This window comes from Chinchilla lanigera, unplaced genomic scaffold, assembly GCF_000276665.1.
Source record: "Chinchilla lanigera isolate Chin_1 unplaced genomic scaffold, ChiLan1.0 scaffold00016, whole genome shotgun sequence".
NCBI classification, from domain to species: Eukaryota; Metazoa; Chordata; class Mammalia; order Rodentia; family Chinchillidae; genus Chinchilla; species Chinchilla lanigera.
The window spans coordinates 14,752,383-14,780,363 of NW_004955417.1; the positions used below are offsets into that span (position 1 = coordinate 14,752,383).

At 32.8% G+C, this 27,981-nt stretch overlaps 1 protein-coding gene across 5 annotated transcripts in view; it reads left to right on the forward strand.

Moving 5' to 3' along the window:
* The window catches only part of Vps13b (vacuolar protein sorting 13 homolog B (yeast)), a 657,708-nt gene that overhangs the window by 181,984 nt on the left and 447,743 nt on the right, over positions 1–27,981 (forward strand). The window lies entirely within an intron of this gene.

Here is a 27,981-nt window from a genome sequence, read left to right on the forward strand (position 1 = left end):
CAAGGTCGTGAGTTCGATTCCTGGTACCGGAAGAAAAATAAAATACAAACAAAAACCAGAAAGTGGGCCAGATTTGCATGGTTTACTCACCCTGTTTTAGGGAGAAGGATTAGTGGTTAAATAAATCACTATTTAATCATGTCCCTTAATTATGTAATTCATTAGCTTTTTATGTAATTATCCATATGTTAGCTTTTTTGCTTTTATCCGTATAGTAGTTTTGTTCTCAGATTATCAGATTATTAATATATTAATTAAAATGACCAAACCATTCAGTTATAAATCTGCTACCTATGAAGGATTACTGTTATTTGAATCTGTGACATATTCTTGAATTAGACAGGGACTTCTAATTTTTTTGTTTTTCACATAAGTGGAATAATGAGTCATGCATATTTTTATACTAAGATGATCTTCCAACAATATTTGTTCTTCTTTATAATGTAAATGTATTTCTATAGTCAAAAACTGTATTTGCATTTGTCTTTTTATATGGGTCTAAAAGTAAGCTGGTATAGAAAGAATTATCTGTGACACCTTTTACATATATAGGATGAATTTTATACATTTTCTTTTTGTTAAGGCAGTTCACCTAACCTTGAACATTAGTGTTATATTTAGTGATATTTATGGATTTGAGTGTAAAATTTTATTGTAATCATCCTTTTGGTACTTTGAAAATATTCCTTTTGGTATGTGTGAATCCTAAAATGTAATATGTTTTTATGTTACCTGTTCATATTTATTTAGGCTATTTTTAAATTTAAATTTTCCATCTACCTTGGAACTGCTGTCCATGTACAAGGTTTAGGTATTTATGATATGGTTTAGAGAGCTCATAAGGATTTTTTTTTAAAGCCAATTTTAACAGAAGCACTAAGTAAAAAAGTAACTCAAGATTACATTCACTTTTCTTCGATTTTTGAGGCTGGAACATTTAATGGAAATGAGATAAAACAGGAGTTTTTCCTGATATTTAAAAAAAAGTGTTAAGTAGTTACACCTTTTTAGGTGAACATTGAAAGAGAAGTGCAAGTTTTCCCTGCTGGCTTTTTTAGAAACAGATAGATGTTTAGGTGACTTTGTTAATGATGTTTTCTCATGAATTTGTAGTCCTTTCAGTGATGATCATACTGGGATAATGTGTGTAAGATAGTCGCCACTGTGCCTTTGCTTCCAGATTGAAGGAGAGAGTAAAACTAGGACCAGTAAATGTTGTAGATGCTATATGGAAGTCAACTGCATGATTTTAGAGAGGAGCTTAGATAGAGTCCTTTGTGATTTTAGAATGTGAAGAAATGGACAACTTCATTAATAGCAATTAGAAATTAATGGTAAGGCTCTGAACTGGAAGATCGGTCTTCAGACTATAACATTTTTGCACTTTCTAGGTTGTTTACCAGTTTGTCTTTTAACTTTAGGATCTGAATTGCTAAACATTTCATCCCTCAGCATTAAAGGTCCTTAACTTCCAGGAACCTGTTCTTTATATTAAGCACTGTCAAAAGAGCCACACTTTTCATTATCTCACAACAATGATTTGTTTTTGAAATCTTAGCAACTCCCTTTGCACTTTTTCCTCCTCCTCCCTTGATTACATTCTGTACTTTGCTGGACTGATTACAGTGAAGGGGCTGAGGGCTCTTATGGGAATTCTGCATGCCAACCCACATTCTATATTCAGTTACTTTAAGGGGACCAGTGAATGATACTGACATTCCTTATGTTTGCATAGATCTTGTAAGTGAAATACGGAAATAGATGTTTCTCTGGCTTCTTCATAAGAAAGAATACTAGTTGACAATAAATGTTGTATATAAAATATTTTTAAGTGTGTTTTAAACATTTTCTTTTCTTCATATTTAGACTTTAGCTCTTTTTCATATACTATCATTTGCCAAAAGGATCTAAATCTTTGTTAATTACAGTATTAATAAATGAATGAATTTTAGAATATTCATTGTTTGTTGTTAATCACAGAGTCCTGTCAGTTTAGAATCAAAACAGCTAGAAGGCCGTCAATTCAATTTCTGAGTATTAGGAGACCTCTTTACATATGTCCATACATATATTTACTGCAGATCTACTAGCAGTTTTCAATTTCTTAGTAGTAATTATGCTTTTACATATGCAGTGTGTTTTCTGCCTGGGTTTCTTACAGCTGTCCTTGCTCTTTCTAAACCTGTTTAATACCAGCTTAATCTTTAACTTTTAGTTCAATTTCTCCCTCTTCAAAGAAGCTTTTCCTGAAACTGCCACTCTCCTCCCCATTTGATTAAGTACCTCTGTTAATATTCTTTCATAGTTAAATGTACTTTTTTCATAGTGCTGATAACAGTGTATGCTTATATAGTCTGTCTTCATTACTTGCCAATGAGATCTGGGGTTAGTCACTCGTTGCTCATTTTATTATCAAGGCCCTAAAATTGCCTTACTCAAGAAATACTTGAAAGAGAAGTTGTTGCATGAATAAATGAATGAATTTTTATGACAGGTGGCCAGAGTAGGAATATGTTTGACTGAACTTACTCAAAAGTAAGTTCTTAATTCATGTTAAGTGCCTTCTTCTTTCTGTTTCTTCCTCCTCTTTTGCTTCATATAACTGCTGCTGGAGAAGATATCTACCAATATCTTCCTCTGTTAATTTTAAGTACTAATAGATCACTTGTTCATTGGTTTTTAATTTCCTTGTTCTGGTTTTACTCTTACTAGTGATGTGAAATAAGTGTGAGCCTTAAGTATACCTGACTTAACCCCAGCCCTTTCTTTCCATCCTATTTAGTCTATGCATTTATTGCTATGATCATACCCTTTTAATGAAACCTTCTGTTTTCAGCCTCCACATGTTTAGAAACAAGTCACTATAGGTCTATCATGGTTTTTGGAAATCTTGGAGTGGAGGAACTGATTTTTTTTTTTTTGAGTATTCTTTCAAAGATGTTTGCATAGTAAATGGCCTTAGAAGATAAAGTATCTCCCTCTGTAGCAAAGGGAAGGTGTTCTTACTCCTCATTATAAAACGTACATGTGGTTCTTAACGTATTCACTCCATGTGCAGACATCTAGTTGGATACATCTTTGTGTCATCATGATTATGGAACATGGGGGCAAAGGGAACTTATGCAAATATGTTGATCTGTACCATAATTAATGAAGTCCTTAGTATGACTGGAGTATTATCTTTAGCAGCATTAATGAAACTGTGGTTAGGTAAAATCTTAGTTCTGTTACAATTCTTGATACGAGAACAGTGTTGTTTCTTTTTTCTTCTTGTTTGTTATCTTGAAACAGATTTTTCTTTTTGTTTTTACATATGGATCATTTCTATAATTACTATAGATCCTTTTCTTTCTATTTAGATCCTTTAATCAGAACTTAAGGTTTTACTTACTAACTGTACCTTTATTTCTCTGTCCATTTATTTTATTTGATATCCACATTCCATATTGCAGTCACTACTTATCATTTTCCTCAGCATATTTTAATGGTGCCTACATATTTAAAAATAAAATCAGTATAAATTAGCCCTATTGCATTCGCAGTTATTTGCTATTTAAATTAATGGCACTGTCTCCCTCTTGATACCTAATACTGTCGTTTTCAGCACTAGTTCAGTTCTTCTATCTTTGTACAACTGGTGTCTTGCAGAAGTTCCGAAACTTAACTAAATGGCCCAAGCTAAACATCATAAGTTTATATTCCTCACGATTCACATTCTTTGCCATACTATTTCTTATGTGTTAGAAAATACCTCTTTTTAAATTTGTGCTTTAAAATTTCATAGTCTTATATAACAAAATGATAAGTATACTTCTCAGATTTGTACAGTGAACAGTATTTTCATTATTTCTTTGAACCTTATGTGCTACTGAAAACCATCAGCTTTTTTCACATGAACTACTCTTAAGACAACTTACCATGCTTTCTATGTCTATATTAGTTTATGAACCTACATGGAGATCTTTATACTTATTTCTGAGGAGTTTTGCCCTGTTTATATTGGTCCTTGCTTAATAAGAAAGACTTCTTTCAAAGTATCTTAATGACCGTAGTTACTCGTGGGAGTCAGATGATATGCTATTTTATTTCTACTGTATAAAACTAAAAATAACATTTTCTTCATAAGATTAGGAAAACGAATTAGTTGGTTAGTATGGTATTCTAAAACAATGTAAAACAAGTGTTTCTCCTAAAAGAATCTGTAAGTATAATAGCAATTTAAGCCAAAATTCTTATTCCTTAATGTAATCCATTTCATATATAGCATTTTTAACTTTACTAGGCTGTCATAAATTTTTTAAAAAATTAGACTTTGCTCATCAAATATAGGGAGTTTTTGGTAATTTTTAGTTGAGAGGAAAGTTACAATTATAAATCTAGTCTCAGAAAATGTATTTAAATTGGGGAGTAGTTCTTTCTTTATTAAAATATACCAGTAAGCATACTCCATTCAAGTTGGTTGGTCAGAATTTGACTAAGGAGATTTTAAACTGGAAACATTATTTTACATTGTAATTTTGAATTTATAAGGGTTGTCTTTTTTGTTTCAGAAAAAATTCTCATCATAATGTAGAGTTAAGTGAATTGCCTTGAAGTTATGTGTTTAGTATTTTTGACAGAACACATGAGTAAGAATGCTTATAGATTGTAGCAATTAGAGACAATTCACATTTGTGGTTTGGGTAATAAATGTGTAAAAATTATACCCATCTATCTTATTACATTTCCTCTCTTCTCCCTGAGGACTTTACTATGTACTTTATCTGTAATTGTTGCCAGTTTTCTATCATGTTCCCACTGGGCTTCTGGTGCAAAAAAATCTTATCCTCTTGATGACAGAGCTTGCCTGAATGATTTCATGCTCCGCGCATTTTTGTTCACGGGAATTAGGGGCAAAATGTAACTACAGCTGAACAGAGCGTCTATTTTTGTAATTTTGCAGTTTGGGCTCTGTTATTGGAACTAAATGAAGAGATGCAGGTGTTCTCCAGTCTAAGCCCTTTGGGAATTTTGATGGTAGATGCTTGAAAAGAAAATGCATGTGTTTCCAGAGTCAAACAGCAGCTGTGAGACAAGGATTTATGTTTTTCTCAGAACTTTGGGATTTCAAAATGTTACATTTAATCATAAGCACAGAAAAGGGAGCAAATGTTAAAGATGTTAGGCATAAAAGTAAGTTTACTGATCTCTTTACCATATGAACTAGTTGTGGGTATATATGGACAAAGTGATTTTTAAGTGTAATATAAACAATTTCTGAAGGATTATGATAGTTATCACAACAAAGTACTTTGAGAATATTGCATCTGCAGCACAGAATTTTTAAAATTCTAATTAATCCAAAAAACTATTTTTTTTCCATTTAGAAAAACATACATATACATGCACATAATGAAAGGTGCAGTAAAATATTTGTTATATGCATTTTGATTATCCTTTTCCCCCCAAATGTTTAAGTGATAAATATACAATTACAAAGATGGCACAACAATTTCATGTATAAGAAATGTAACTTCTGAAAATCTAGAGTAGTAGTTAAAGGACTTTCTATCTATGTATATATATATTTAAAACATATATACTTGAATAATTGTCTATATTAAGACATACATATTTAATTTTTTTTCCTTTCTAAATAATGAAGTTTCTGTGAAGTTGATTGTATATGCTGTTTTAATTGATTGTTTTAATTGATTGTCAAATTCTTCTCTATTAGAGTGCAGGACTACTTTTCAGTATTCCTTTGACATTCTCTTATTTTATTACACTTTGTTTTTAGTGTAATCTTTTATTATTTATTCATTTACTCAAATACTTTATTGCAGGTGTTCTGTATGTAGCCAATAAATGATATGTCAAAGCTACTGCTATAATTTTTAATTTATTAAAATTTAAAAAAATTATTAAGTAGACATAAAAATAACAATTCATTCAGAATGAATAAATAAATTAATAATGAACAAATGATATATTCTGGGTTCACCATTATTCATTGTAAACTGTATTATTTTGAATAAGTCAATCATTCTGAATACTGGTTTCTCCTTTATAAAACAAGATGTGTTTTTTATTTATTTATTAAGCTTGTTGTGAAAGTTAAGTTAGATACCATATTCTTAAGTACATTGTAAATTATAAAATACAATGGAAATTTTAAGGTTGATGACTAAACATTGCTCTATATTAACCATTTATTTAAAAACTTAGTTCTTTTGAGTTTTTTCTTTTTCCTTTCTTGTTCTCTGCATCATAAGTAATCACTTCTTTTATTTAAATTTTTCAGTTTATCTTTATCAGACTATGTGTATGTACTTTTGAAGCTAAGGAGAAAATCTTTTACTAGGTTCCAGAATCCTCTTTCCTTGATGCTAGAATCAGTAACAGTTTCAATAGCTACAGGAAATTACTTGCTTCTTTGAATAGCCCTGGATTCTGGAAGGAAGCCAGAGGGAGAAAAATCCATTGAGTCTTGTGGGTGACCAGTTGTTTCCCTCATTTATAGCACAAGGTAAAAAATTTGGCATTTTTTACTGATTGTATAGTAACAGTAAACTGGTATTCAAAGCAAGTAATAGCTTCATTAGTAAGTATTAACTTAGCATATAGCAATACTCAGATTGGAAATGGAAAGTATTAACTTAGTATGTAGGAATAACTCAGATTAATGAGTAAACAACTATAAAGTTTATAATATTTTATAATTTATTTAAAAAGTTTAAGAATGGATCAAAAGGCTATCATTACTTGTGTGTATTTTAGGAAGTGATGTAAATCTGCAAAGTAAGTTTTCTGTTTTGTAAATCCTACCTTTTACGTTATAAGTTCCAATGACACTAACCGTGTGATCCTCTACAGATTTTGAAGTTGGCTCTATAGTAACTTTCATACAAAACACTTAGGGATAAAATTCAAATTTTTTCCTACCCATCCCCTTGTTTAGCTGTTTCACCCCTTGCGGTGGAAGCTTGATTCCAGAATAACTTTTGCATTCCTGTTAGTCATTCCAGTTTATATAGGAGTCATTCTTAAGCCATTGTTGTGTTTTGGAAGTAAATAATGAGAGTCTGTTTTCCATTAATAAGAATTTACTCAGTGTGTTTCTATTCATTTATTTTCTCCTCTCTCTGATATTTAACCTTCTGCCATCTCCTCTTTCCTCACTCCCTCCTAAGGATTATAATAGCAATTTGACCAGAGATCACAAGTAGTTAGTACATGATAGGTATTTGGGAAGCATAGGACAGTGCAAAGGCAATTCTTTTTTGCCTTTTGAACATAGCTTTATTGTTTACAGGTCTTTATCATTTTATTTTTAATTTGCTTTCTAGGGAAATATGTAGTTTGGTTTAGCCTGTTAGAGAATATTTTTTTTAACAAAGATAGAAATAATGGTTCTTATGTAGATATAAAGTGGTCAAGTATTAAAGATTTTACTTAACTCATTAGTTATAAGGAAGCCAGCCAGATACTATAGCCAGCTCAATGAAGAATTTTTTTAAAAACAGAAGCATTTATAGATAAAAATAGAGGCAATATAGTAATATTGAAATTAGTTGGTAAGTTGGACAAACTGTCTTGTTCCAACAGTGAGGAAGGAAGTTAACTGTATTTCTTGATAGAATTTATTTGGATGCCTGTAGACATGAATTATTTTGTTTTCCTATCAATTATCTACAATTTACTGGTTTGTAAAGTAGCTCAAAAGACAATGAAAGGTACAGAGTCCCATAGAGTCAGACTCCGATATCTTGAAAGGGTAGTGCCCTAAACAGTGCAGAGCTTTACATTGAAGCACCGTTTGTTTCTTACAGCCTTACTAAATTCCAGATGGGTAAGCTATTTTTAGCTGAGATGGTTTAAATATAGAGACAGGTCAGAAGTAATTTTGTGAAGCCAAGGTTCAACGCATAGAGAGAAAATTAAAGGGAAGTGATGCCACCGGCAGAGGGCAGTGATGAAATAAGAGTTTCCTCGTGTCTAAAGGAGGTTTGATTACTGAATTGTTCCTCTGTAGACCATCACTTGAGTTTGACTTTTAAAAAGGCAAAAGATTTACATGATCTGAACAGAAACCAGAGTATTGAGTTTGACTTTAAAAATCTTGTCATATTAATTTCCCTTCCGCCAGTTGGTTTGTCAGTGGCACTTTTCATAATGTTTCTAAATTTGTTTTTTATTAAGTGAATAAATAAAAGTTTATAACCCATTTTTATTAAGGACATAATGTATTTCAAATAATTTGAAACTTTTTTAGGAAACGAATTCAGAATTCAAATATTCAAGCAAATATTTGAATACTGAATGTATGTTAGGAGCAACTTCAAGGAACTATCTACCCTCCACCTCCACATACATGAAAGAGGATTTCCCAAATCTCATAGAAGTTACATTTCTTTGATTGTGACATTTTAATTTTAGTGTTTATTTTGTATTTTTCTTATGAAGTTAAAGTTTTATCTTAATTATTAAAAGCCTTTTTAAAATGTAAAACACAGAAATTGCAATTTTTAGAGAAAAAATTTAATTTTTTGCACTTAAAATGTGGAAATGTGAAATGTTGTGGAAATATCTTCGAACATATAGTAGACAAAATTGTGCAAAGTGATTTATTGATCAATAACAATAGTACAGATATAATGTAGCAAGATGGCCAGAGGAGATAAAGGCAGAAATACTAAAGACTAAAAACCCATGAAAAAAATTCAAACTGTAGGTTCTATAAAATGGATATTATAGTAATAAGGAATTATTTTTAACTTGTAAAATTGACAAATACTTGATAAAATGCAAGGTAAATTTATAGTGTGATTAATAGTTTCATGAAAGTCTGATAGTGTGAATTGATACAAAGTCTCCATAAATCAATTTAAAACAATTTATCAAGGTTTTAAGAGTGGTCATCTTTCCTAATCTCATTTCTAAGACTATATCCTAAGAAGTAATCCAAGATGCATTTAAAAATTTGTATTTAAAGTATAAGGATATTCATGTCATTTACAGTAGTCACAGTTACCAGCAGTAAAAAATTATGAAATGAATCAGAATATATCCTTATAATGCCTTCTTTAGAATCAGCTAATGAAAGGTATTTGTTATAGGACAACGTTCATATTAAAAGCTTATATGAAAAAAGAAAAATATTAACCTGCATTGAGGACTGTGTCCATAGCTAAGTGGTAGAGCAGTTGTTTAGCATGTGTGAGACCCTGGGTTTGATTATCAGCATTGCAAATATAAAAAGAAAGTAAACCTATATTGAATAAGGTAATAGTTTTAACAATTCTCTCAGTAGATGCGTATGGATGTATTTGTGAGTGTATAGTCAGTCATGCTTAATATTCATAGAAGTTTTTTTTTGATTGCCAATGCTTGATAAGGTGATGAATTATCTCCCACTCACATTTTTGTTATATTTTCTATTTTTGCTAACATTATAAACATTTATAAATATTTCTTTAAAGTTTTTATTTTCAACTAAGTTATTTATAGGTCACTATTATTGTTTTTCTCACAAAAAGGTATTCTTGCACACTAGTTCTTGTATAACCTTTAAATAAAACTTCACATTTTGAATTTTTACTATATGTTTGCAGCACATACTGATTACATTCATTGGATGGGGTTGGTACATGTACACAACACATTTTACTTCTTTTATTTAATCCCCTTTCTTCTTCTCTTCCTCTGTATCTTGGAATATAGAGTTTATAGGCCAGTTTTTAAAGATGCTTTACAGGTTTTGCTTGTATCTGAATAAAATACCAACTTCCATGATGGTGTAATTTGTCTCCTTAAACAGCTTTAGTGTGACTAGTTAGACTAAATATAAAATATATTTATAAAACATGAAATATCTTTGTTTCCTTACTGTTTGTTTTCTAGTTAAAATTAAAATGTGTCTTCTTTTTGAAATATAGTAGGAATTCTAATCGTAGTCAACTACCTGGGATAATAAAACACAGAATGAGTTGTGATCTGTTTGTTTTCACTTGAAAAATAGATTTTATAATACTTGAATGAACTTTTACACAGATGTCTTAGTTGAAATGGTAAGCCATCTTGTAATTTTGTTGTTGTTAGACACATAATAAAGTTAAACTACATGTGACCTCTGATTTGTGATGGTTACTTTTTTTTTTTTTTTTTTTTTTTTTACTGTGTGATGATACAAAAGTGATGTGCATTTAGGAACCATACTTTGTTTTTGAAATTTGATCTTTACTGTGCCTAATGATTTGCAGTATGATAGCTTCTTATGATGCTCTCTTGTGACGTTAGGCTACAGCATCCCCTGCAACTTCCAGTAAGCCATGTGATCCCTAGGGTAAACCACAGATTTTCTCTAAGTATGCTGTGATGCTAAGCTCTGATGCTGGGTAGGTTTTGGTGTATTAGCATTTTGTATTAGCTTTTGTGGCTTAAAATATTTTCAACTTATGATAGGTTTTTGGAAGGTAACCCCTTTATAAGTTGAGCAGCTTATGTACTATCAATTCCTAATGGAAATATGAGTGTTCCTACTCTAAAAATTGAAACTTTAAGGAAGAGTTTAAAAATGCAATAAGTTTGAGTACTGTGTAAAATAGTTTTTTGTCAGGTAAAAGTAGTTTTAGGTATGAAAATTTGATAATAAAAAATACTTTTATAAAGGCACATAAAGGTATTTAGCAGCATTTCTAGGACATGAGAAGTTGAGAATGATATTCTTAAACAAGCAAAAAAGCTTAAAATCCTTAATTTCCAATTCATTTTTGTCTTCTTGATTTACACATAATTTTGATTATTAGCTATGATTGGGATTACTTTTGGATTTAAGTTGAGCAGTGGTACATTTCAATGAGGTTACTTGATATGAGTTCACAGAGGTATGGGAATAGTCGAGAATTTAAAGAGGATTCATTTTTGTAGATGAGCATGAGACTTTCTGAAATAATGAATTATAGTTGGTGAAAAAAAGCAAACCCTAATGGATAATCTTTGGGGGACTATAGGAGGTGACAAGCCCCAAACCTTCTGACAAGGTCGTGGGCAGTAAAAAAGTAAAGAGGAAAGAGGGAAGAAAGGATAAACAATGTTAAATTAATAATTATCAGATAAGACTTTCTTAATAATTAGTTTTATATTGTTAAATCATTACCTGTGAGTTATCTTTAACATAAGATTTTTTATGAATATTATTTCTGTAGTAGAAGAATTGAGGAAGAGAGACTTTCAAGATCATTTGTAGTCCAGTAAACAAGAATAAAGCAAACACTTTATGCATGGCCAAGTGTCATCATCAGAGTTGAGCATTTAGTCAGTGTAGGTAAAACTAACTTAGTCTGGTGTTCTTTTTTACTAATATAGTAATTTAAATGGCTATTTTTAGGTAGTAAGGTCGTTATCTTCATTCATTTAACACCTGTGTACATACCTGTCACTAGACCTTTGTGGTAAAAAGATGTATAGCACTTTGCATCTCTTCTTAATGACCTTACAGGTCATTGAGTGAGAGCTACAGAAAAGCAGAGATATTTAAAAGGTACAATAAAAAGGTGTCAGTTTATGTTGAAGTTTTTTTGACTTGGGAAAGGATTTATGGAATAAGTCAGGGCCATGATGAGTCTTTCATTATGACCAGAATGAGAAACAGTGGACCTGGTTTTGGGAAACTGTAAATAATTCTGTGTAACTGAAGCTTAGATTAGGGTGGAAGCAATGGTAAGAGTTCATGCCTGTTAAGTATGCCACTTCACATTCTATGAGTCCTTGAGCATTATTTTAAAGGGTTTAAAGGGTGTGCTAAAGGGAAAGTTAAAAGGCTCTTCATATTTATGTGTTAGAACGCAACTTAGCAGTGGAGATAGGGCAAAAGAAAGGAAGAATAGTAAAAAGGAGAATTTTGCAGTGAAAAAAAAAAGGTAGTGTTAATGGAAAAAATGCACAAATTTGTTGGATAAGTCTTGCGTTGTAATTAACAATTGATAATTGAATATCATGGCCAAGGGAAGTGCTCGATGCAGAGGTGAGTAAATAGAAGAGTGACTTTTAGTATCGTGAGTAATAAAGGAATGAGAACCAATTTTTATGTACAGTAGTAGAAACATTTGGTTTAATTGTCTTAGTTCATTTTCTGCTGCTATAACCAAATATGACAAACTGGATTAATTATAAACAGCAGAAGTTTATTTAAGGCTTGTGGTTGTGCTCTCTGGAAAGTCTGAGATCAAGGGGATGCATCTGGAGAGGGCCATGATAGTATGGCAGAAAGCATCACTAGTGAAGGAACATACATAAATGAAAAAAAATTGGGCTGAACTTGTTCTGTTTCCCAGGAATGTATTCCCTTAAACCATTCCAACAATAACAGCATTTGTCTGTTCTCTCTTAAAGGTCTCACCTCTCAAAACTGTTACTATGGCAATTAAATTGCAACATTAGTTTTGGGAGAGAACATTCAAACCATAACAGTAACAGAATAGAGTAGTACAATATATAACAATATAATATAGCAATGTAATATTAATAATACCAATGTTTTTCTAGGTTTTCCTGTATGCCATGTATTGTTGTGTTATTAAGCACTGTTTATGGAACCCAAGCAGTTGGACTCTAGAACTCACATTTCCCCCCAGTTACATCAAAAGAATAGTAGTCTGAAGATTTAATTGATTATTCACTTTATTGAAACCTGTTTTATTTTAAATAGTAATCCTGAGGTAAAGACTGTGTTTTATGGAAATATAAAATATAAAGTTGTTAAAAAGTGATAAATATTGATGTGAAGGTAGTGTTTCTTCTAAAGTCCTTCAAGTAATCATAATTAAAATATTTAAAAATTTAAAATGACTCTAAAATGTAAAATATTTGCAATACTCATTGTTACTTTTGTTTTCTAAGACAATTTTATAGTTAAAATAAATGTTGGGATCACTGGATTATATTTAGTCTGTGTGACTTGGTTTGGAGTTAATTATTAAGTAGAACTTGATTTTTAGCCATAGAAGAACAAATGCAGAAGTGAATAAAACATAAACTTTTTTTTTATTGGACTGTTTGTTAACAAAGTATGGCATAAGTAAGCTTCAGTCAGTCTGTGAAAGGGATGACAACACAACTGTTGATGCATTTGGAGTGAAACATCTTTATCAAGTTAATACAAGAAACAGTCATGCCCTACTTGAATTACTCATTTATAATAGCTGAACAGCAGCCTACATGTGGACTTTGAAATGCTGGGAAAATAAGATGCTTGCATACATCCAAATATTGAAAATTTGTACTCCTCAGCAGCTGGGAAATGTTGAGCTCTTTTGTCCTCTTCCATGGTTTTGAACTTCAGGAATTTGTGATCAATTTAATTACTCACCAGCTTTATCCATTATTTTTAATGATTGAAATCTCTGAAGTACGATTGTAGTCTCTGAAGTTTAGACCTTCAGAGATCATGATTAGCTATTATACATTTCAAATTTATAAAAATTAAACATAGATCTAGATATTTTCACTTTAAAATTATGACATATGTGTGACTGAAAATATGGTGAATGTTTAATATTTTCTGAGCATCTTCAGTTTTGCTGTCATAGCTGCTTTAGTGTCCTGAATTCAGCAAAACATTTACCTCCTTTTGACTTTGAGGAAGAGCCGTGGTTCCGGATCTGCTGAGTAAGGTGAATAAGGACACACCCTAATGTTTCTCTGAACCTGCCTTTCCGTGGATGGCATGCGGCAGCAGCATTTACCCTAGTTTTGATCAGACCTTACACTCGGAGCACTACAAATAGCACATAATTTAGATGTAATCATACAAATCCGTTTGCCTACCTGCTGGCCTCACTCTCTCCCGCCCTCTCTGCCTCCCACCCTCTTCCTAGATTGCTTCTTCCCTCCCTCCCTCTTTCCTTCCTTTATGCAATTCAGGCTGGCCTTGAACTCACCATGTAGTCCAGGCTGGCCTTAAACTGCAGCAGTCCTGCCTCAGCTTCCCAAGTGCTGGGATTACAGGCATACACCTGGCAATTGAAATACTTTCAATTTATTCACTTTAAATATAGTGTAGAATGTGTTTCTGTCTAAGAGTTATACAGTGTCCTCCATGTATGGCAGTACTAAAGCAAGTTTTATACTTTGTGGCCCTTTGTAAACTTGTATAATTTTCCAAAAATACAGGATATAGCTTATTTTGAATCACAACTTATAAACATACCAAGCAGGTAATTATTCTTGCTTCTTGTTTATTTTATTTTTACTATCTGGTGACTAGTTAAAAGAGAATTTTTAGAAAATACAGAGTGATATAGCATAGTAAAGGAAAGTTTCATTCTATACGAAGGAAGAAGTGTGTCTGTACTTTTAAGGTTGTTAACTGTTAAATTCTCATTCTAATTCTTGAACCTCATGTTTTTGTAAATTACTTGATCTCAATTTGATTGTTTCATAATTTGTTATATTGTTGCAATATACTATTGAATTGATTGCCCACTGCATAAACAAACCTCTTTAGAAAGGTTACCATTCACATAATAACCCACGTAAATTTGATTAATATCAGTAATTGCAGTGGTTTTCTGGAATATGCTGGTAGAATTGCTGTTCCTACAAAAGTGGCATGTTATGACAGTAGCGGGCAGATGGAAAGAAGATTAAGCAAGGTACCATATGGCTCATAGTGGGCAATACTGATATTGTTTCACTGTCTTCAAGTCTTTGGGGGAACATACTAAGCAGTGGTATTGCTGGATTAAGTGATGTTTCTATTTCTAGTTTTTTGAGGAATCTTCCTAGTGGTTGTACTTGTTTACATTACCTACAATAGTATGTGAGGGTTCTTTTTCCCCTGGATCCTTCTCAGTATTCATTGGTTTTTTGTATTCTTCATGATAGCCATTCTGACTGGGGATGATAGAATCACAATGTAGTTTTGATTTTATATTACCCTAATGGCTAGAGATGTTGAACACTTTTTGATACACTTATTTGCTATTTGTACTTCTTTAGAGAAATGTTCATTCTATTAATTTGTTCATTTATTTACTGGGTTATTAGTTTTCTTGGAGTTAACTGTTTGAGCTCTTTAACATTCTAGATATTAATTCTCTATCAGAAGAGTAGGTATCAAAGATTTTCTTTCATTTTGTAGATTGTCACTCCCTCTGTTGATTGCTTCTTTTGTTATGCAAAAGCATTTAAAATTTGATAAAATCCCATTTATTGATTCTTGTTAATAGGACTAGAAATCTTTGCCTTTGCCTATGCCTATGGCTTCAAATGTCTCTTTTATGTTTGCTTTTAGCAGGCTCAGTTTCATAAGGAAAAGATGCTGTATTGTGTTAAAGGCTTTTTCTGCATCTTTTGAGAAATCATATGATTTTTCTTGATTCTATTTATTTAGTACATTTATTGATTTATATATATATATATATACATCTGGGTCTTTGATCCACTTTGATATTTCAAAACAGTAAAAGATACAGATCTAATTTTAGTTTTCTGCATAAGGATATTCAGTTTTCCTAGCACCCTTTATTAAAGAGGCTCCATTTCTCCATAAATATTTTTGACTTCTTTCCCAAAAATCACATGGCTGTAGCTGCATGTATGTATTTCTGTATTTTGTATTTCATTTGTTTACAGGTGTGGTTTTGTGCCAGCACCATGTTGTTTTTATTACTGTGGATTCATAGTATAACTTGATATTGTGTATTGGAATATGTTCAGCCTCTCTTTACTCAGGAGTGCTTTCAGTGTTCTGCATCTTTTTGCTTTCATATGAATTTTAAGGTTGTTTTCTTGGTCCATGAAAAATGTTGCTACTATTTTAATAGGAATTGAATTAAATGTGTAGATCACTTTTGGTAACATTTTCACAATATTAATTTATCCAATCCATGAAAGCCCTTCCCATTTTCTAATGTCTTCTTCAGTTTCTTTAGTGTTCTGTAATTCTCAATGAGATTTGTTTTACTTCCTTAGTTTGGTTGATTGCTAGGTATTTTATTTTATTTTGTTGTGTTGCGCTGTGTTGTGTTTTATCAAAGCTATTTTAAGTGGAATTGTTTTTCTGATTTCTTTCTCTGTGGTTTCATTATCGATAAGTAGGAAAGCTGTTGATTTTTTGTGTGTGTTGACTGGTGACCATGTCAGTTTGCTTCATTTGCTTATCACATTGAATAGTCTTCTGATGGTGTTTTCAGGGTCTTCTGTGTAAAGGCTTATATCATTTGCAAATAGGGATAATTTGACTTTTTCTTTTTCAGATTTCTCTTTCATTTCTTTCTCTTGCAGAATTATTGTAATAATTGTATATCGCATATTGAATATGTGGTAGGAGTGCACACCTTTGTCTTCTTGATTTTAGAGGAAATACTTTCAATTTTTGCCCATTCAATGTGACTTTGGCATTGGGTTTGTCATATATGGCTTTTATCATTTTGGAAAAGTTCCTTCTATAACTGGCTTCTGCTTTTATCATGAAAAGATGCTGTGTTGTGTTAAAGGCTTTTTCTGCATCTTTTGAGAAATCATATGATTTCTCTTGATTCTATTTATTTAGTACATTTATTGATTTATATATGTTGAACCACCCTTGCATCACTGAGACAATAACAACTTGATTATGATTTTTCTTTTGTTTTCTGTTTTTATATGCAAATTATTGCTAAGGTGTTGAGTTGTGCAGTCTGGGCTCAAACTTGTGATTCTTCTGCATAGGTTCCAGAGTGATAGAGTTACAGGTGTGCCTCACCATGCCTAGCTGGAGCCTGATCTTTTTAATGTGTTGTTGAGTTCTGTCTGTACGAGTCTTTTAAAGGACTTTTGTATCTATGTACATCAAAGGTATGGGTCTTAGTTCACTTTTTTTGTTCAGTCCTTATCCACTTTTGGTACCAGGGTAATCTTGGCTTTGAGACATAAATTTCAGAGCATTTCTTCTGTTTCTTTTTCATGGGAAGGCTTGAAGAGCATTGGTTTTAGTTCTTCTGTAAATGACTGGTTAAAATTAGGTAGTGAGTCCATCTGACCTTCGACTTTCCTTGAGCGAGTTTTCATTAGTGATTCGGTCTCATTCCTTGTTACTGATCTGTTTAGAGTTTTTTGTTAGGTCATATGTGTCAAGGCATTTATCCATTTCTTTTAGAGTCTCTGATTTATTATAATGTTTCAAAATGGTTTCTAATACTCCTTTGGACTTAAGTGGTGTGTGTTGTAATTTCAGCTTTTTCATTATTAATTTTATTAATTTGGGCCTCCTCTTTCTTTTGGAACATTTGGCTAAGCGTTTATCAGTGTTACTTGTATTACCCAAGAACCAGTTCATTGATTTTCTTATTTTTTATGTCTATTTTATTAACTTTCATTCAGGTTTATATCTCTTTTTTATGTCTTTTCTCCTAGTAGTTTTGGATTTGATTTGTTTTTGATTTTCTAGGACCTTAAAGTGCATCATTAGCTCATTCACTTGAAATTATCCTTTTTTAATGCAGATATTTATGGCTATAAAATTCCATCTGTGAATTCTTTCATTGTGTCTCGTGAGCCAGCTATGTTGTGTTTCATTTCTTCTATGACTCACCAATTTTTTACAAGTGTGTTAGACTTTATGTGTTTGTGGCATTTCTGTGTTTATTTTGCTATAGATTTATAATTTCATTTCATTGTAATCTGATAGGATGCCTGAGATTATTTCAGGCATTCTTTCCCACTAAAGTACAGCAATTCAAATTTAGGGACTATTTCTCCTTTATTTCTGAAAGCCTAATGTTTACTTTTAGGCATATAATTACTATTCAGTGACAGTTTGTTGAATTAATAAATTGTTTTTAATAAAAGCAAAATCTTTGGTAACAGTTCATGGTATATTTGACTTTAGTGAAAGTTAATGGAAATTAATACAAGGGGCAGAAATAAGGACATGGAATCACATCGAAGTATTTATACATTTAACTTTAGTCACTCTGTTAATTTCTTCCTCTTATTTATTCACCAGTTTAGCATTATTTGAGACAGGGTCTTGCTATGCAATTTAGGCTGACCTTGAACTCAGTATGTAGCCCAGGCTGGCCTTGAACTCATGGCGATCCTCCTGCCTCAGCCTTCCCAGTACTGGGATTATGGGCATGTGCCACCATGCCTGGCTTCATGTACCTTCTTACTAATTCCAGTAACTTTGTCTAAAGGTACATGTTCTCCATCTAGTTATATAGTTATAACTTCATACTCTAATTGTTAATAGTTTATTCTATGAAAGTTGTTCATTTGTATTTCATGAAATGACTAGAAATACGAAATTTCCCCACATATTTGGCATACTTAATGCATAAATATGAAGTGGATTAACTGAAGTCATTTAAGCACATCTGGTTGTGAGTACCAGTCCTTGAGGTGACGTAAGGGGATGAAGGCAGTGCTCTGTCATTTATGGGTAAAGAGGCCTTAGAACTATGTGGACAGTATACATGTATCAGTTAAGGGATTTTCCTGGAGTAGATGAGAGGCTAATAATCCTTCTAAATAGATCAGGAATATTTGAAAAGGAGACTAAAAGATGTCTGGAGGGATAGATGGGCAAATGTAGAAGTTGTATATCTTCATTGTCATTTAGGGATATTTTCTTTTAAGTGAGAATATAATGCTGTTTGGGGCTGGCTTTAGGTTGCAGTAAGTTCCCACTAGAAGTTGATAGGGACTATGTAGCAGAACAATTTGGATTTGCTAGTGGGATACTAATTATGTTTACTGTAATGATACCATTAGGGTTATAACTATTTGTTTTTGCTTATGAATAACCTAGTTCAGTCTGGGCCTTAACCAAAATGCAGGAGATTAAAGTTCAGATTTATTTAATGAATAAAGTGGAGTAGTTTTCTGTGTCATTGGCGGAACAAATTAAACTTTCACTGGTTGAGTGCTTATACTGACACAGTATTGTGTGGGAGGATCATCAGCCAGTTTGTCTTTTGACAGCAGAGAACTCTAAACGAGTTTTCCCATGGAAGAAGTATCTAACTTGAACCCCAGAAGTTTTACTAGAAAGTTTATGAAGTGAGATGATAGTAAATTACTCGAGTCATAAAAGCAAGTATGTTATTAATTGACAATTTACTGACTTCATCCCCAAGGCCAGTTGAAAGAAAAAAGAAGAAAGGTTAGATTTTAAGTTATACTTTTAATGCTGTGTGAAGTCTGTTTAAACTTTTTAGTTAGGCCGTAATTAATTAACTCTTTGTGTTAGTACATGAGTAAAATTGCACTCTTGTAGATCTAGACATATGGGATAATGGATTCAGTTCTAACAAAATTGTGACTGAGAATGCCTCACATTAATGGGTACCCCCAAAATTACCTGTTATCTTTAATCTTTGGTAAAGAGTAGCAGTAGTTCAGTGTTCTGCACATGTACTCTGAATCTTTTAATATATACCTGTGCTGCATACATTTATGTATATTTACTTGGCATCAGAGAAAATGATGTTAATTTTTACTATATATATATTTGTGTGTGTGTGTGTGTGTGTGTGTGTTTTGTGTTGTTTTTTGAGACAGGGTCTCACTATGTAATTCAGGCTGGCCATGAATTCACTGTGTAGCCCAGGCTGGCCTTGAACTATTGACAGCCCCTCTGCCTCATTCTCCCAAGTGCTGAGATTATAGGCATGTGCCATCTCACCTGATATGTTACAGTTAATCATATTTTAAAATGTTAACTTCAGCTAGTTTCACCCCTTTAAAAATTGTTAGAAATTAACCTCAGGCTTTATTATTTGAAGTTCAAATTTTACAGACATGTGTATAAGCCATGCAAGATTTGAAATTTTCCATTTCACTTTAATCTTCCTTAAAAAAGAGTTGTGTCTCGTTTATGAACACTAAAATGAAATTCCAAAGCTAGAATTATTGTTTCCTTTGAAATGTTCTTAATATTGAGATACAAAAAATATTTGTGACTTTTTCCTGTATATTATTTGGTTATTCTTATTGTGAATTTAGTCATTTGGTTATTCTTATTGTGAAAATGCCTGTAAATATTCATTAGGTTTTCATTGTTTCATATTTTAAAATCTCTGAAATTAGGATCTGTTATATAATTAATGATCTCTCACTATTGCTGATGGTTTTTTCTTGAGATCAAATTTTAACTAGATGCTGCTTATTTGTTCTGGTCATCTAGTATCGCTATACCTTGAGACTATATAAAGATAAATTATCTGATAGGGAATTTTTTGCACTTCCTTGGCAATATGGATTTACACAGCAGTTTTACCTGAATAATACCTTATGGTTCAAATTCCCAAAACTCTGTTTCCCTCTTTCTACCTAATATAAAGCTTTAGTCACACAAACTACCTTTCTATATAATCATTTCATTTTATTTCTTGTATCTCAGCAGCTTTAAGGTGTCATCTTTATGCTGGACTGCTATAGTTTGTATAGTGGCCCCAGAGGCCTTTGTATTAAGGCCTGGTCATTAGCCTGCAACACTCTAGGGAGGAGTGGAACCTTTAAGGAGGTGGGACCCAGTGGAAGGAACTTAGGTCACTGGGGCATTACCTGAAAAGGAATATTGGGACTTTGGTTCTTCCTTCTCCACTATCTCTCTGGGCCAAGCGACCACTAACTAAAACCATGAGTCTGATTAAAGTTTCCTTTTTGTAACTTCATTTTCTCAGGTAGTTTGTTACAGTGATGGAAAGCTAAAATAGGAACATTCACATTAGTCTCCATTTTTAGTGATACATTAAATAATGCTGAACCTAATAATTAATAACATCTTAGATATTATGATATATATGAAAAATGATATAAGCAACATGTACAAACAGCTTGAAGGCTACAGAAAATGATACATATAGCCTTGGACCTGATTCTCACATGGCATATAATGGCCTATGGAGGAAGAACTTTTGATAGTAAAGCTGGTAATGAATTAAATTGTGGTATTTCATGCTATATTTATAAGCAAGACTTCTTTGACTGCCATCCTATATCTGTGGTCTTGTCTTTTATTTAAGAGCTAATAGATTGCTTTTTCAGCATCTATAATGATTTTCAGTGGAGCAAGAATTCTTCAGCTCATTGTTTAAAAACAAACATCTATTATGAACCTACTTGTATGGACAAAATACTGCAATATTCATAAACTAGTAGAGATTATGTGTTTCATATATATATATATATTCTGCAAATTAAGCATTTTTTTAATTTTCATTTTGAATAGGGGTAATGATATATTTATATTATCCACCAAAAGTTTATCAGCATATTGATAAACATTAAAACTACACAGTCAGTTATCCTAAACAAACATTCACTGACTACTTAGTGGAGAAATAACAGAAAACTATTAATAAATTCTCATAATAAAATATAGCCTCTCAGTGATACTTCCCATTTAGCTATTCCTGTTCTTCATTGTCATTGTAAGACAAACAAGAGAATAAACAAATTTAAATTATGGAATAAGGAACTTAGTGGCAGGAAATGTCTGAATATTGAGAATAATTTATATGAAAGTCTTCATGAATAAAATATTCTAACTGGGATGGTTGGTTTTGTTATTACTATATAAATGATGCACAGTGATGTAAGGTAATAGTTCTCAATTCTATCAGATCTAGTGTCCTTTTAACGAGTTTTATAATGTGGCTTTACTATCTTGAAGACATATCAGGCAGGCATGGCAATACCTGCCTGTAGATCACTCTGGTAGGTTGAGGCAGGTGAATTCCAAGTTCTGGCTTTTCCTATCACTCTGGCAGGTTGAGGCAGGAGGATTCCAAGTTCAGGCTGTCTTAGTTACCACCTCATGTCATTAGTGGCTTGTAGTCACATGATAGCGAGAAACAGTAATTTCCAAAAATGATCCTACACAACTCTTTTGTAAAATTTACTGGTTGCAGAATAGCAAATGTTACAGGCAAGAGTCACAGTCTTGAATCTCAACCTTAGTCTTTCTACTCCCCAACTATGATGTTGGAGAAGTTAGTTGACCTCTTATACTCTGGAAAATAGTGAAGATAGTTTTTATTACAGTTGTTATGTGGATAAAACATTATAGTATATTTTAAGTACCTGATATATAGAAGGGAACTGGTTCTCTTTTAGAGACCACTGTGTTTTCCCACATTATCAAGCACTTAATAAATACTTGCTCACTGTTTTCATTATTTAACTTTTATAATGCCATGCTATATTCCAGTATTAAAAGTAGGTTAGGCAGTGATTTTATGTAATAATCACTAGGGCTTTCATCTCTGTTTTTCCTCTTTTGGAACTTGTGAATCTTAGCTGAAAAAGTCAGCTTTTTTCAACTTGGCCCTCTGATTTCCAAGACAGTACTAAATTATAAATACAGCAGTTTGCTTTCTGTTTTAACAGGACCTGTAGAGTAAGAGTCTACCTCAATAAGCATATTAGTTTCCCACGTTCTTAGTGTTTTTCTTATGTGTTTACATTGCTTCATTAATGTCAGCATGATAGTGGAGGCCACATAAAAAGATACAAGATTGTCCTTCCTTTGGAAATCCTGATCTTTGTTACACTGATCGTTAAAATAGCACCAGCCATTTATAATTCTATTCCAGTTCTCTGATCACTTCTATGATTTTAACTAATATTTACACATTGTGTTTTCTCAGGAAATTCAGTATCTTTGTCTTGTTATTTGACTATTTAAGTTTCATCTTAGAATAGCTACCTTTGGTATTTATTTTAAGACAGTACTACTTTGAAATACTGGAAAGGACCATTAATCTTCCCTTTTTAATTGCAATCAAATCTGTTTCAAAGAGAAAACACAATCTGTCAGTTCTGCTGCATGATTTTTACAGTGGTGAACCTTATGTGTACAATATTGAGGTTTACCTAAAATACATGTTTATTAAAATTTTAACTTACATGAATATATGATTATTACTGTGAATAAGAATTTTAAAAGCCATCACTTTCATATTTACAGTATGAGAAAGCTAAATTTTCTTCACTGTTTTCTTTTTATTTGTCTAGATCACTCTGGCTCATGAATTGTTACTTTTATAAATCTACTTGCCTTTGGGCCTGGGTTACTCAGTTTATGTTTAGTTTGGAGGCAGTTAATATTTGGATATCTAAAACTAAACAAATGTTTAGCATTCACTTGATTTAAACAATTGTCTCCTTAAATAAATATTCAGTCACTTCCTCATGAAAACAGCTATTGTCAGTTTCAGACTGTATTACTAAATCAGATTTTGGAACAGTACATATAGTTACCTATCAGTTTATACTTCAGATGGCTTGGATGTTTTTAAATTGTTTTAGAAGCTGTAGAATTTGTTTTTGTTTTTTTTTTTCTTTTTCTTTTTCATCTTCCAGTGCTAAGGATTGAACCCAGTAAGTGCTAGGCTACATCCCCATCCCTTTTTATTAGTTGTCCAAGCTGGGTTTGAGCTTGCAGCCCTCCTGCCTCAGCCTCCAGAGTAGCTCTAAATCCAGATGTGTGCCACTGTTTCCTCCAGAAACTGAAGATTCATTTGTGTACAATTTTATGTGTGTACTTAAGTAATTATATTAAGTAATGGATATATATGTATATTTCCTATAAGTTTTAAATTTTGTTCTCTTTTATTACTTACATTTCGGTCAGAGAGACTTTATTCATTTCTAGGGCTGAAAAAATGATTTTGTTTTGTTTTTTTCTGGTACCGGGAATTGAACTCACAACCTTGCACTTGCCAGGCAGGCGTTGTGCCAGTGAGCTAAATACCCAGCCCCGAGAAAGTGATTTTAAATTTGCATTTAGGGCTAGGGAGATAGCTCAGCAGCACTGCGCCTGCCTGACAAGAGCAAAGTCCTGAGTTTGATTCCTGGTACCAAAAAAAAAAATTTGCATTTAAATAGCATTTGTAATTTCATTTTATAGTACTCAACCTTTTTTGGCTTAATGGACCATTTATTTAATCCCCACCATATGAAAAATGTGATAGGGGACATGGAGGGGATTAAGATTATCTGTGTAGTTATTTATATTCAGTCTTACTTCTCTCTCTGCATCTCAAGGGGGTTTCAAGACTTAGACTTCTTTTGTAAATACAGGAAAGCAGTGAGATTTTTTATGTTCTACACTGTTTGTGATAAAGTGTCTATTCCTGGGAATGCTTTTTGGACCTTTATTTTAGGAAACCAAACAGGCCACTCTGTCATATTAGAGAACACAGTCAAATTGGACACCTGTTTGCCCTTGTGCAAAGACTGTGTGCTTCTTTGCTTGTATCATTCTAATAAGTGTCCTTGAAATGCTCCTACTTGTCAAGTAGCTGGGGCTGCAGGTGTACATCACTGTGTCTCCTGGCCTTCCCTTTGTCTTTGTTTATAACTACTCTTTTTTTTTTCAGAGCAACCTGTTACTGATTCCTCTTTTCTCCTTGTGTGGAAGAAAATAGTCATCTTTTTCACAGGACTCTTGAGAGTTCCTATATCACTGAAATGTGTATAGGTGCTCTATTAAATTTACTCAGTCAAGTCAGACTAAATCTGTAGATTTAGGTTTTACTGAGGCTCTAATGTTTTCACTTAATTATGGTCAGCGGCTTTTCACTGTGCAGAGATTCTGATTGTTTTATGGCTTTTGAGAACTGAAGAATATGCTGCTGTTTTTTATGTTGCGCTGGATGTGCAAGTAGTGTTGATTATGAAGAACAATTTTCCATATTTTAACACAAAAGAATAAAATGAAAATACAGTTTTAATTTGTAGTTGTTCATAGTTTCTCATTATTTTAATGTTAATAAATATAGTTTCTAGTTTAATTTTTAATAGTAATCAATTTTCTTTTAGACCCATTTTATAAGATTGAAAGCATGAATGATGAATGATTATGCAGTTGTTAAATTTGGAAGTTAATAGGAATGCAATCCAAGTGTCTTTGCAAAGAGTCGTCATCCCCCCCCAACCCACCCCCCCGCTAGGGGTAGGAGTCATTAACAATCTTCTTCCTATTGTGTTTTGTTGCCTGCATTTACAAAGGAATTTGGAAAAATTGTAATGGATACAAAGAAATGAATAATTATCAGGATGGAAAGAAGGATGGAAGGAAAATTTATGACGTCTTTATTGAACATGTAGATCTTAATTCCTTGATAGTTCTTTCAGATGTGTGCTATCTCCTGTACTATAACTAACTCGCCAATGTTATTTGAATTACCTATACAAAGTAATATTTGTTAGAAAAATATAGGGCAGACTCTGATTGTGGATTGCTTTCCTTTTGGAAATGAGTTGCATCTTCTATCATGTCAGTTCCTCAGACAGTTATTTCCACAGGGGCCCTCATTGTTTCTCTCTCCTTGTATTTTTTTTTTTCCTGAGAGAGTTTCAAACGTAAAAATGTGACCATCCTTTCTTGGGCCTGATGATGGTTCTGAAGAAGTCATGTACCTAGTATTTGTTACCAAATAGATAGTTGATGAGTTATTTAATGGAGGAGCTGTTAACTAACTATGTAGCTGGAACAGAATGTAGGTTTATAGATTCATGAGGATTAAGGAATAGTTCATTTCCACTGTGTAGCTTCTTCAGGTCTTATAGTATGACCAATGAGCGCACATAAGGATGTGTTCAAGAGCTGGCCATTCTGCTTAAAAGTTATTTGCTTAGAATGTAGTTCCCTCTAGCATAGCTTAATGATTGCCACAGGCATCCCAATACTAGCATTGACCATTGTCATCAGCCTGGAGGGTAGGATACACAGAGTCAGGAAGTTCATATTCTCTTTTTCCTTGATCAAGGGAAGAGGGAGTATAGGTGTTTAAGAGGTGTATGCTTATCATGAATATCACAAACTTTTTCTTTCACGTCTTTTCATTTGCACCCTGACTTCCTTAACTATAGAAATGGGGAGAGCATAAAGTTCGAACAGTGACTTAGTCAGTTTGGTAGTTTTCTGCCTCAACAAGGGATAGAGAAAAGGAAAGTAAGAATTATTGAACATGTACTGTTATCAGACACTGTGCATGTTGCTTTTGCCATGTATCTTTTCAACCTCAGAACAGCAGATTGTAGGTAGGATTTTTTTCAGTTTTACATTGAGAAAATAAGCTTAGGCATAGCTATTCAAGCTGTTTTATTAGCCATTTTGAAGACATATAGCTAATAAATGGTGGAACTAGGAATTGAACCAGTAAGTACATGTCCCAAAAGCTCTGTGCGATATCAGGCTATTTTGAAATCAGTCTCTAACTGATTGGAAATGGGGTAGTAAAGAATTTAGTTAAGTAGAACAGTAAGTACAGCGAAAAAAAACTAAGATAGGCTACCAAGTACACTGGAAATTTTACAGCTACACTCCTTCTACCTCATACGTTTATAGCTGTAAATAACCAGCTTGTGTTTGATTAATCTTGATTGTGCTTCAATGCAGCGTTTTGCATTTATTTGACTTGCAACCTGCTTTATAGAACCAGTGATTTATAGAATATCTTGGAAGCAGGTCCTTGACAGGCAGTATTTTAAGGTGAAATTGCTGTGTGAGGATTTTGTTAACCTGACATTTTGTGGTTTCGCCTCATAAAATTGGCAAAGGACTCCCAGTATGGAATGTTAATGGGGTGAAGTAATGAATGCAGGCTGGGATGCAAACAACCAGACGTGAGCAATCCTATGGTTCATACTCCATGATTCTTGTGGGGAGGTCTTTGTAGACAGTAGCTTTACTAAAAGATAAAAGCAGTGGGGGATCTTTTTAACTCAGCAGTTGATCGAACTCTTTTTCTTAACTTAAGCTTAGAAGCCATCAGTGGAATGCACATGGGAAAGTAATTAACGTTAAGCTAGTACAGTCTCTTATGATCATTTTCACTTTCTAAATCTGTTGAAGTAAATAATTACCGACTACCTACTTCCTCAAACCAAATATTAGCCATTTTGTTCTCCCCAGCTTTCAAATACTATATTGTGTACTCCATTTGTATATCTCAATCTGTCTGTTAAATAAGTAATTTAATTTTAGCTGTGCAAATTTTATTTCACTAAGGCAATTTTCCTTCCTCCCTCCTACCCTCCTTCCCTTCCTCCCTCTCTCCCTCTCTCTTTCTGTTTCTCTTTCTTTTTCTTTTCTTTTAAAGCTTTGCAGAACCCAAAGATTTCTTAACATTTCCTTAGGGATGGGACTCTGACCCCTCACTTCTATGATTCTATCAAAGGAGATTTGGTTTTTTAAAATTTAATTTACTTGCAAAACTACCTACTTAGATTTTATTTGAAAGAAAAAGGATTCTGCTCCTAAGAAAGTTGGAAAGCTGCATGTTCAGTTACTATTTAACATTAAAAGGATATTGATTTTACAATATGTTTTCAAAGTTTTTGTTATGTATTTGAAATGATAGATTATAAGGGGTTACCTTAAATCTTGCATTCTAAGGTACGTAAGCATTGTTTATGGATTGGGTTAAATTTTAAGAGATTTTACTAAAAAGTAATCAGTTTTGTAATCACTTCTAGTTAGAGAGATTATAATTTTGATATTTTTCTTTCAAGTAAAGCTTTTCCACTGCATAAACTATTGAGATACTTTTAGATTAACCATTCTCATTTTTATGTAGGTGCTGAATATGTAAGCTAGTGTCTTAGGTGTTGTTACAGCTTGTATCTAGATGTTCCTCCAAAGCCTCATACAGTCATAGGTGGGGCTTTTTCAGAGCTGGTTGGATCTAGAGTCTGTGATGCTGGGATTAGGGTGTGTGATTACTAAATTAGTCCACTGATTGCTTTGGCACCTGCCCTGAGCCTGGTAGCCTAGAGAGAGTATAAACACCACAGAAAGAAGTTGCTATTGTTTGGACTTGCTGCTTGCTGCCTTCTGCCTGCCCTAGTTTTCCACAGACTATTTCTCCTGTTCAGTGCCCCTCTGCCATGCCACCCTGTCTTGGAGCCAGCCAACTATGGACTGAAACTTCTACAAACTGTGAGCCAAATAATCCTTTCCTCTGTTAATTTTGGGTGCTGCGTATTTTGTCTCAGCAATGAGAA